The sequence below is a fragment of the Epinephelus moara genome, chromosome 19 (genome assembly GCF_006386435.1).
Source record: "Epinephelus moara isolate mb chromosome 19, YSFRI_EMoa_1.0, whole genome shotgun sequence".
Classification (NCBI taxonomy): Eukaryota; Metazoa; Chordata; class Actinopteri; order Perciformes; family Serranidae; genus Epinephelus; species Epinephelus moara.
The window spans coordinates 13,279,362-13,290,611 of record NC_065524.1 but is presented as its reverse complement, the minus strand read 5'-3'; the positions used below and the strand labels follow the sequence as shown (position 1 = coordinate 13,290,611).

Sequence of the window (11,250 nt, the reverse complement as noted above, 5' to 3'; positions counted from 1 at the left end):
CATACCGATTTTTGGACGGTTACACTCACACAATACATCCTCAGTTATGTTGCAATAGTAATCACACTGTTTTTATTGTCACATGAGTCTCTGGAGGCCATGTTAGGTCCCTTTTGTGGGGCCTTCCTTGCATGGTCCAGCTTCATCAACTCTCCATAAGAATGGTCCGAAAATGTATTTTTCTGTCATTTTACAATGTGGGAAAAAATAATAAATGAATACAGTTTATATTTTAATTGTTTAATGTACATTATTTTATAGTTAAGTAATAAAAAATTGTTAAAATGCAAATGTTGCCTTGAAGCAACACTGCACCCTTATGAAATCCCACCACAAGTTTTTGGTATTGTGTATTTAGGATTATAATGTTTAACGCATAACAGTCATCATACTTTTCTTTTCATCTTTACAAATTAACCTAGATAAGTTTAATTAAGTTAGTTTCAATAAAGTTCAGGCTATGAGATTGAATAATCTATTAAAACAGTGCCCTCTGTAAGTCCTCTCTGCAGAGCAGACTATGCTTCTATTTTACACACATTTCTCTTCCATTTACAGAATGAATGCAATATTATTCTGTGACTTTTCAAAGAAGGAGAGGGTAAAATTAACATTCCCAGGTGATGTTAGTGAGGATGAATCAGAATTTAGAAATCTGGAAGACAACAAGCTGCTAGCAACCCTGCAGCAACACAACAAATGGTGGCAAAATACAATATGTCAGGAAAGACACACACTATGAAACTGAAAACAGGCATTAAAATGTAAAACAAATAATCAAACATTGAAATATAACTCACTATCTCGTTTTGAGGAGGGCTAGGATAGTTTATTTTGATAAATTGTTGATGTAAATTTTGCTGAAATATGCTTACACATTCATTCTTATGGGCTGTTCCACAGTGGTATTATGTTGTCTGAGGGTAACGCTCAGACAAACAAACTGATGAAAAGACTTTATTTTTTATAATTTTTCAATTTCAAATGGCATGCATTTTAAATTTAAATGTTTTTTTTTTTTTTTTAAATATTTTCCTCTTCAAATTTTAAATAACCCTTTTTTTTTTCTTTTTCTTTTTTTTTTTTTAAACCATTACAGTATGCTGTTGCTTTAAGGTAATGTACTCAATAGTATACCCCCCAAAAAATATTTCTGAAAATTTCTTCTTTCTTCTTTCTTATGAACTATTATTATTATTATTATTTATTTTTTTTTTTTTTACCAACTGGCATCAAAAATCCATACTATAGAGGGTTTTTTTAAATCCAGCCTGTTAATGCCACAATCTGAAATCTTACAGTGTAAGTTATGTAAACTTGAACAGACCTAAGCAGGTCTATTCATTGAGATATTGTGGCTGTTTTGCAATACTTATTTTGTACATTAGGTGGTGCTATCACACTGGCTATTGCTCTCCAGATCCATGACCTCTGTGGTTAAATAATGGATTTCAAATTGAATCTGTGTAATATATTAGCTCATAAGCTTATTTAGGAGGCTCATAAATAGATCTCTTTAATCTCAATGAATTCAGCCCTCTTCCGTGAAGCTTGCAAATGATTTGTCAACACATCTAAGCGTAATTATTTTACATTTTTCACTGACAAACGCAACAGGGCCGTGCTGTATATTTGCCATCTGTGTAAAAGACTATAATAAATTTAACCCACATCAAATGCAAAATATGGAAATCATCCTAGATTACAAACATAGATAGAAATTGTGTTTGTGGGTTGTTGTTTTTTTTGATTGAGAAATATAGAATCATATTTCTTAGAAACAACATTTAATAGCATTGGGGCTGTACCTGTAAGTGTTGGAATTGATGGAGCGTAACCCTGCTTTAAGAGGAGTGGGTATAATATAGGATATTCTGTAGGAGCTCCACACAAGTGAAGGTTTGTGTTTTGCAGCGGTAGTTGTGAAGACTGGGAAGTGAAATTTGCAGTGACCAGGGCGTTGGTGGTGATAGAGTAAAGCTAACGGGAGAAATATTGAGAAAGAGAGAGAGAGAGAGAGAGAGAGAGAGAGAGAGAGAGAGACAGAGAGAGAGACAGAGAGAGAAAGAGAGAGGAGAGGGGAGGGAGGGGGAGACAGGGAGAGAGAAGGGGTAGCAGATACTTGGTAACGCATCACAGCAGGACAGGCAATCGAATCTAAAGGCGCTCAGCCAGCGACGGACACGGACGAGGAAGGTAGGACAATATGATAATGACATGATCATGCTGCTATGAGTTAATAGACACGGAGCAGTTTCAGAGGGATGACTGCGGCAGAGAGGAGAATTTCACAGAAAGGATGATGTTTTTCATTATGTAGTGTAACATTTCCCACCTACCATAGTTGTGCGTAATTGTCGACTTTTACGCGCACTAATAGTTCTCTTACTTTGGCATATGGTTGTGAAGTGTCTCTTGAAGGTGCGCACCAGAAAGAGTTTTAGAAGTAGTTGATTGATTATGGTTGTGGTGATGAGCTATTAGTTCAACGAGGTGATCGGCGAGGTTTTGTGCAATATAGTATCACATCTGCGACCACTTCATTCAAGTTATGTGGTCTTCTGTAGGCTGATTGTGCACTCCAACTGTTGCTGTTGTGTCACCACGGGCTATTTTATCAGAGTAATTAAGCGGCCCGTAAATGTGAGGCAGAGTGCATGCTTGCGCAGAGGTGTCAGGTGTACAGTGTTATCTCAGGTAGCCCTGGCGACTCAAGAGGTGCCTGCTGGGAAGCGCCTTGGCGCCCACTTATTTATTCATGTGTTACCTGAACGCGGCGGCGACGTAACGCCAGGTTAAAGGGGAACACCACCAATTTGGGAATCTAACTGTTAATCCTGCGGCCTGAGTCAGATTGTTTTAATAATATATCTATTTATTTTAAGCGTGGATACAGCAGTACCAGTTGTTAGATATTTTGTATAATCGCGTTTAGTCTTCATGCAGGATTTGCTGTAGACAGCTGGTGCAGCAATGACTTTGCAGAGTAATGCAAAGCAGTTTTATGACATTTTTCTTGAGGTTGTGTTTTGTTGTTTTATCTCCTGGCCTGAGAGCCCATACTTTACCAGTTACGATGTTTTGCTTAAGTGCCCAAATCACAGTTTAATGCAAAATGGGTTTATTATTGAAAGCACTATAGGCCTATCTATTAGTCTGGATGATATTATGTGGATGGATTGTGATGTTTGTGATATTTTTCCCAGCAAGGCAGATTTACTGCATTCACTGCTGACTGGCTCAGCCAAAAGCTTGAACATTTAATAAAACTCTAAATGCAAATTAACATCATACTAGCAATTCTTAAATTTAAAATCAGAAAATTCTTTTGTACATGATTAGTTTTTTATATATTCACCAGTGGTACAAAAACATACTAAATAATATACATTTATTAATACATCCCTGATTTATTTAAGGTTAATTATGTATTGCTTCCAAACTGTCAGATTATACAGTGCACACGAGGATGTGCTTCAGGTGGGTTATACAGGATCAGAATTTTACAACATAAAATGAGTGACCAAGCTTGTCTCTGAGGAAATGCTGTCTCTGCTCTTGCTGAAAAATGTTGCATGGAAATCTTGGCCTCAGTAATCCCAGGTTGTAGGTTCACTGTCACCCTCAGTGTGGTCCAACAGTGTATAAGTACTGATGTACTGTTGTTGCAGCCTGCTACAAAGTCATTCGTAGAATGATTTTAAAATGATTGTTACCGTCTCATCTCACATTCAAACAATTGGATGTATTATTTTATGTATGTGATGAGATGCAGAGAAACTGCTGCTGTTTTTCATGCATTAAGAAGAGAAAGCATGCCTCTGACAGTTTTTCCTTTCTGAGTGTCTGTCACTCTCCCTGAATTCATTGAGAATACAAGAAGGAAGAAAAAAAAATGGCGAAATGGAGAGTCCATATCTGACAGACACCTTGACTGACAGGCTCAAATGAAACTCAGTATGAGTGATAGAAGAATGAATTGCAGATACAGTGACTGTACTGGACTATCCTATGAGGTCTCAGACAGGGAGCAGAGCAAAGGTGTGAGGACAAGAAAGGATGGGAGTATTGTAAAATTGATGAATGGTAAACCTGTGCAGGAGGTAAGGGAGAGAAGGCACTGTAGATTATGAAAAAGTACTAAAATGAAGCATCTCATTTTTTCCTAAGGTACTGGTGTAATTCCTGTAGCTTTGCCAATCTGTGGAAATTGTGAGTGGAACCACTGGGGACGGTGTTGTATCGATTACTAGGTGTGAAAGCATCTGAATAGTCTGTACCTGCTCTTGTAACTATTTAGCGATGGCTTATGAGTGTAGTTTTTCAAGGTGTTTGTTTTTATATTTATATGCTTACTTACACATATTTAGGATGTCTGCTCTAGCACAGTGAGCTCATAGGGTCGCAGTTGACATAAATGTTCAACCATATCTATACACTAGTGTATTTTCACTAACACAATAACACACCATTGAGCACAGTGGTCTGTATATGACAGCTTTTGACACAGAACTCTCAAACCTTAAATGTCAGTTTTCTGCCTTTTCCAAGCTGCTTTTGGTGTCTACACAGCATTCCTGGTACTTGCGATTATGATCATTGCACGCTTCCGACTTTTCTCATTTCTGCACCCACCTCTCTCCTGGTCCAGCTGTGTGTGGTCATTAAATCAACCAAGGCAGTCGGGCAGAACTGAAGAAAACAGGTTGAGAGGAGGGGAGGGCTGAGAAGATGATTTTGCTCAGCCAGTTGTATTACAGGTGAACCGTCAGCCCCTGCATGCTGCTGTCCTTATGGTTGTGAAGCCATGCTTTTCTAAATTTGTCATGGTGGGCACAAGGCTCACAGTAGACCCAATCAGTGACAATGCCTTTTAACAGAAGATGATTGCTTAAATAGTTGCTTGTAAACCCAACCATGCACAATAATCTTTTTGTAGTCCATTGCTTCTTATCCCCATCTCCCTGTACTGATTCATTATTGTGTATGTGTGAAACCATTATGAAGGAATTTGGAAATTGAAACTGCATGAAGGAAGGATGGAGACCTTTCATTTCTCAGCGTTAAAACACTGGGGATTCATATCTAAGCTGGAAGCATTTACAATTTCGAGTCATATTCTCCCCTGCAAATAAACCATGCCATGTAAAACAAACAAAACAGCAATTTAATGGCAGCTTTGTTGTGTGACAAATCCTTGTTGTTGGTATTTACGCATGGCATGCTGCCCTGAAGTGGGCCTGAAACAGTACGGGGAGAGGATGGTAGGAGAGACAATGAGGGTGAAGTAAGATGGGAGGCAGGGCTGAATGAGGAGAGAGGTGAAGTGTTGAGATGCAAAGGTCATCTGTGCCTGAGAGGAGCGACTAAATGGTGTGTTTTGATCTTTCAACCGGGATAGAAACAGTCAGCTGTTGGCGGGGTAGAATGACTGCACTCTAACAAAGAGAGAAACAAAAGGAGATGAATGAGTCTCTACAGGCTATCGGCTGCCCTCTGACACAGCTGTCTGTGTTTATGTTGTCTGATATACACACAGGCCTCTGCTGGGACAGCTTTGCCAAGCTCATTGCAGCGGATAACGGCCAAGTGAAAAGTAAGCCTGGCTAAGAAACAGGCATTTTAAGACTGGCATCGAAATTTGGGGGAGAGGCAATCAGTTCACATTATGGAGGCTTTGAATTTGTTTACTGCCATAATGTTTGAGTAAGAAGAAAGGAAAAATTACAAGCTAGTGGAGAGTTAAGGCAAATAAACATGGAGACGAATGGCGCGTTAATGCCGTGATTACAGTATAAAACAAGGAAAACTCATTAACAGTACATCTCATTGTCTCATAAAAACTGTTATCAGCTGTCTGCATGGTGAAACAGTGGTGAAGCTGCAAACATTGTGATTCAGTAGAATAGAAGTAGAACAGAGGACAAGAGGGGCATGACAGCATATTGATCTGTGCTGTTTTTATCAGTAGATGGATGAGAGGAAAAAGTCATGGAGTGTATCATTATGTTCTCACTACAATTTGTCCACAAAAACACTAAAAGCCTAAAATCAGAGAGCTAAGATTGTTATGTCAGTCTGCACTCAGGCAAAAAGGAGGTGGCAACAGCAGACATGGCTGCTTGCATCCCACACACCTTTTTGTAGCATGTTTCTTCAGTTTTTGAATCTCATATCTTATGAGACAGTTGGCCGTACTGTTTTTAAGGGATGTCAATATATGTTGTTGGATCTGTGCACCATTTTAAATTTAGCATTCATTTTAATGAGTATAGCTGTAATGTGTTCTCCGAGGACATTTGTGTAAAACATTTTGTAAGAAACATTCTCATCACACTTTACTATAATAGCTAATTCTTTGGTAATAGATCCATTAAAAGCAGCTTACCTGCTCTGTTACAATCTGGATATTGAGCAGGACAAAAAGCACAGTGATCAGTGTTATCTATGCATGTACGACAAGATACAATATGGATGTGACATACATGGATACAAATGGCCACTGGCCAGGAGGAGAGCAGTTACATTACATTACTTTTACCCAAACGGCTTACACAGAGTGCATTCAACCATGTGGATATAACTCAAAGTGCAAGAATCCTGTAAGCTTCTTAAAGTAGTACATTTAGAAACAATTAAAGATGGAGAAGTTATAAGAGTTTATTTTCAATGTGTGAAAGAAGATATCTGGAGTTTCTGTTGTCCTGATGTCATGGTGAGCTTGTTCCACCATTTTGGAGCTGGGACAGCAAAGGAGTCAAAATATCTTGACCCCCCCCTTGTAGTGAAAGAGCAACAAGTCAACTGGCAGTAGCAGAGTAGTGGACGGGCTGTTTGATCCGTCACCAGTATCCAGTGCAGGGTGCGTACCGCAGGTTAAGTGTAGGAGAACTTGGATAGGTTGAAGACTAGCTGAGCTGCTATATTCTGGATGAGTTGCAGAGGTCGGATGACACGTACAGGCATACGAGCTAGGAGTAAGTTGCAGGAGTCCGTGTGCAAGATGTCAAGAGCCTGTGCCAGAAACTGTTGCCGCCTCCTGGGTGAAGAACGGCGTTCCCTCCTGATGGTTTTGAAAATGAATTTGCAGGAGTGGGTTGTTGCAGCGAAGGACAGCTGGTCCTCCAGTGTCAAACCCAGGTTCCTACCAGTTTGAGCTGGATGGGGACACTGCAGAGTTCTCAGTTGTAACAACAGTAGAAATGGATCTGGGTGGTACTGAACAAGAATTCACTTCCCCTGATCACTTATCGTCTTTTCATACAAGTCTCAGCTCTGAAATTGAGATGGCACATAATGAGATGATAAATAATTGAGAATTAGAACATTTATCTTTTGGATTTTTGTTGTACAAACTACTGCGATCATTTGAGCCAATATGATGAGCATGAATTTAGTTTTTTTTAGATGTGATTGTGTACTTCAGTGAATATTAAAATATACTGCATTGATATTAAGGCAATTCTGTAATGAGTAACACATTAATCTTGTTCATATTTCTCTCTGGATGCGTGATGGAGATCAAGTGAACATCAGCTACAGATGGTGCAAATTACTTCAAGGCTCAGTCTGAACCTGCAGTACATTATGACATCTATTAAAGACTTTCTTGCTCATCATCAAAGTATTGAGTCATTTTCAGTTCAATTAACACTGCCTGTCTTTTACCATGTCACCAGACCAGTATGCACACGTACTGCAGTAGCTGACTTGTCAAGATGAAGTGTCATCAACATGTTACTCCCCCATCATTGCACCATCGGTCTTTAATCAGCTTTTCCTATTGCAGATGCAGCTACTCAGCATCTACATGACAAATGCAGTACACTCTCTGACCCAGCTGTGTCTCTGTGTACAGCACAGGAGGAGGCTTCGCCCCCACTATTTACTCCAAGTGAACACTAATCAACCCCCCCCCCCCCCCCCCCCCCCCCCCCCCCCCCCCCCCCCCCCCCCCACCNCGCCCCCACTATTTACTCCAAGTGAACACTAATCAACCCCCACCCCTCCCTCCCTCCCTCCCTCCCTCCCTCCCTCGCACGTTCACACACACACACACACACACACACACACACCATAGTGTTGGTCATCACAGGACAGGGTGTGTATAAGTTGTGCCTGCTCAAGCGTTTTGTGACAGGGTGCTGTAATGCGGCGCCTTGCAGCGCTCCCATCCTGTTCCTGATAATTATCATCTCCCTAGGTCCTGTGTAAGCTTTCCCCGTCTCTCCTACAATGTTTAGCTTTACTGTCAGCCCATACAGGATCAAAGACGTTGCAGGCAGCATCTCCAGTGGAAGAACAGTTTGACTTGGCATGTTTCCGTCGCCCTACATGTATTTTCTTATGCCTGGCAAGGAGTTAGTGATCTTTTACTGAAGCGAGGCTCCAGTCAAGTCAGTTTTATTTATATAGCCCAGTATCATAAATCGCAAATTTGTCTCAATGGGCAGTATAGCATACAACACCCTTTATCCTTACACCCTCAATTCAAAAAAAGAAGACTCCCCCCTTAAAAAAAATTCTTAACAGGGGGGAAAAATGCAAGAAACTTCAGCTAGAGCAACAGAGGAGTGATCCCTCGTCCAGGAAAGATAGACATTCACTAGATGTTGTGTGTATCGAATAGTCCAGCTGCATTCTGGAGAAGTCAAACAACTTGCCTCAGTTTTTCTTGATAAGAGCTGTTTATATTATGTTGAACAATTCATTAACAACTGTCTTATTTTGTGATTTTGGCTAGATTTGCAAAAACGTGCGTAAAGATGGAGGACAGCTCATGTTTCTTAGAAAACTGAGGTTTGGTCACCTGATGAAATAAACCTCTACTGGTGCTTTTTAAAGTAGCATGTGTGCCATGCTATGTGCCATGTTGCCCTCTGTCTGCAGAGGTTGGTCCAAATAAAATGTGCTAATCACTATGGGCGTTGGACTGATGTGTCATTGCCCAGGAGACTTATGTTTTGCCTGTTGTCTTGAACTTTTGCTAATTTGTTAAGAAAGTGGAAAATCAGCACCAGCAGTTCCATATATGATTCGACCTAAGTGAACAGTTTGCTCAGCATCAATGTGCCGTGTCAGTTTGATTATCATTTCTACTCAGAAAGCACTACATGCTCTGCAGTCCAAATGCCATCCCGTTTACACTGCATTCTTGTCATGTGAGTGAGGTTTGCTGAGCAAGGCTTTCAGAAAGTCATGTCATGTTGGAGATGAAGAGATCAGGAGGGCGGGAAGGAAGACATTACTCAGCTCATCAGAGCACCGCTGCCCCTCCCTCCTCCCTGACAAAGCCAAATGTCTGCTAATCTGTCTGTGATCACTGTGCTAATGAGTGATGGCTTTTTCATGAGGGCCGAGGGCGGGCAGAAATCTGCCATTGATTTGCTGTGATAATCCAGATTTGGCTGCCGGCTGAGGCCCACCACTCCCTCTGAGAGGGGTTCCTTTGAGGTTAAGGCAAGTCAGACACAATTGCCATGTAATCAATAATATCGAGTGCTGTAAGCCAGGAGATACAGCCATGTGGGCAGGCAGGGCCCTCCGGAGAGAGCACAGCAGGTCCAGATATTACTCTTCACTTTACACTGCCTTAATCACACATTACTGTCAGATAAGCTATAAGACCACAACTCATTAAATAGACCTGGATCTCAGCCACCCTAAGCTTTGCCCAGTGGGAGCTGTATGTGTTCCTAATAGTCGTTTCTAGGCTTTAAAATAGCCTGCCTTTTAAATCTGGATTCAGGGCAGGATATTGGGCATGTTGGCAAGTGTTATAGGTGTAAACATTAAACTTTATTTAATGGACTCAAAATAGTTTGGTTTTTTTTAATGCCTGCTGCATAACGGTGATAAACTAATGATTCATTAATCGAAGGTTAATAATAAATCTTGTAACCCCCCCCAAAAAATCTTTAAGGGCGGTCAAGGGTTATCCTACCTAAATGTACTTTTATTTCTCTTTGGGTACAGGGAATTTGTTGTCTTGGACCCACACTTAACCATGACAATACAACAAATACATGGCTCACAGAAGACATTCATTTGTTGTGTTGACATTTTACATCAGTACACAGGAGACAATTATCTGCCAAAGCTTAGCACAAAGAAAGTGTTTGAAATTACTACAGAATGCATATATAATTGGACAAGCCAAGTTGTGTGGTAAATCAAAAAAGGAAGAGACACAAGTCAGTCAGTACGTTTACGTGCACAGCTTAATCGAGCTATGCTCAAAATTCGATTTTGGCACCTAATCGGACTTCTGTCCTTGTCCCAGTTTACATGCAACTGAGAAAATCGAATTACTGACAGGAACGTGTCCTCCTCCTCAACACTAGGTGGCGATATGCGTCGTTTCAGCGGGTTAATACGGCCCCCTTTCCAGTTGACCTATTACGTCACTTAGTAATAAACAACTGGAGTCAGGCGGCAGACCGGCATTTACGAACAACAGCAAGATGGATAATTGTACAGCTTTGTTCATCTCGTACGTAATGTACGCGTTACTGATTGTGCAGATAAGGTGCACGCTATCCCTCGTGGTCATGGTGATTTCGAGAGGCAGACAAGAACGCTGTATGCAATAGCATGTCTTCGATTCTACACTTTGTGCTGTCGCTACTGACCCGGACCTCTCGTTCTTGTTGGATGTGGGTTCGGAGCACAGACTGGTGGGAGAGGGTCGTAATGAAAGAGTTTTCAGACACAGAATGGAAAGACAATTTCCGAATGATGCGCAGATCATCATGCTGCTCTGGTGGTTCTTCTCCTGTTATTGTTTTCTTCTTCTGCGACCGGCTTTCGTGTTCCGGGGTCATACGCCAGTGCGGGGGTGTGGAGCATGCGCACATGCATTGTCTAGTTTAACTCCGATTAAGGCGTATACATGCCGGAGAAAATAGAATTCCAATCGCATTATCTGGGTGTCTTAATTGGAGTTGGAGAACTCCGATATTAGTCGGAGTAACGCGTTTACATGCACTTCAGTTGTCCAGTTATAGTCAGATTAAGGCAATAATTTGTTTTTTTCAAGTGTCATGTAAAAGTACTGAGTGTAAATAAGACCAAGAAGAAAAGGAGAGATGGCTAAAAAGAGTAAAAACTAACAAACAAAGGAAAACAGACAGAAAAAGGCAGCATGGGGAGAGAGAGGGAGTGAGACTGGTATGAGACGTTGTTATGGGTGAGAGGGGTGAGCAGAAGATGAGCAGTGAGTGACTCTGACAGAGTGAGGAGGGGGTGAAG

At 41.0% G+C, this 11,250-nt stretch overlaps 1 protein-coding gene across 1 annotated transcript in view; it reads left to right on the top strand.

The window, feature by feature from the left end:
* Positions 1 to 2,101: 2,101 nt before the first annotated feature.
* Positions 2,102 to 11,250, top strand: part of cdh23 (cadherin-related 23) — a 206,229-nt gene continuing 197,080 nt past the window's right edge. The window contains exon 1 of the mRNA XM_050070372.1: positions 2,102 to 2,196. The gene's annotated coding sequence lies outside the window, so the exon portion shown is untranslated. The remainder of the gene's footprint in view (positions 2,197 to 11,250) is intronic.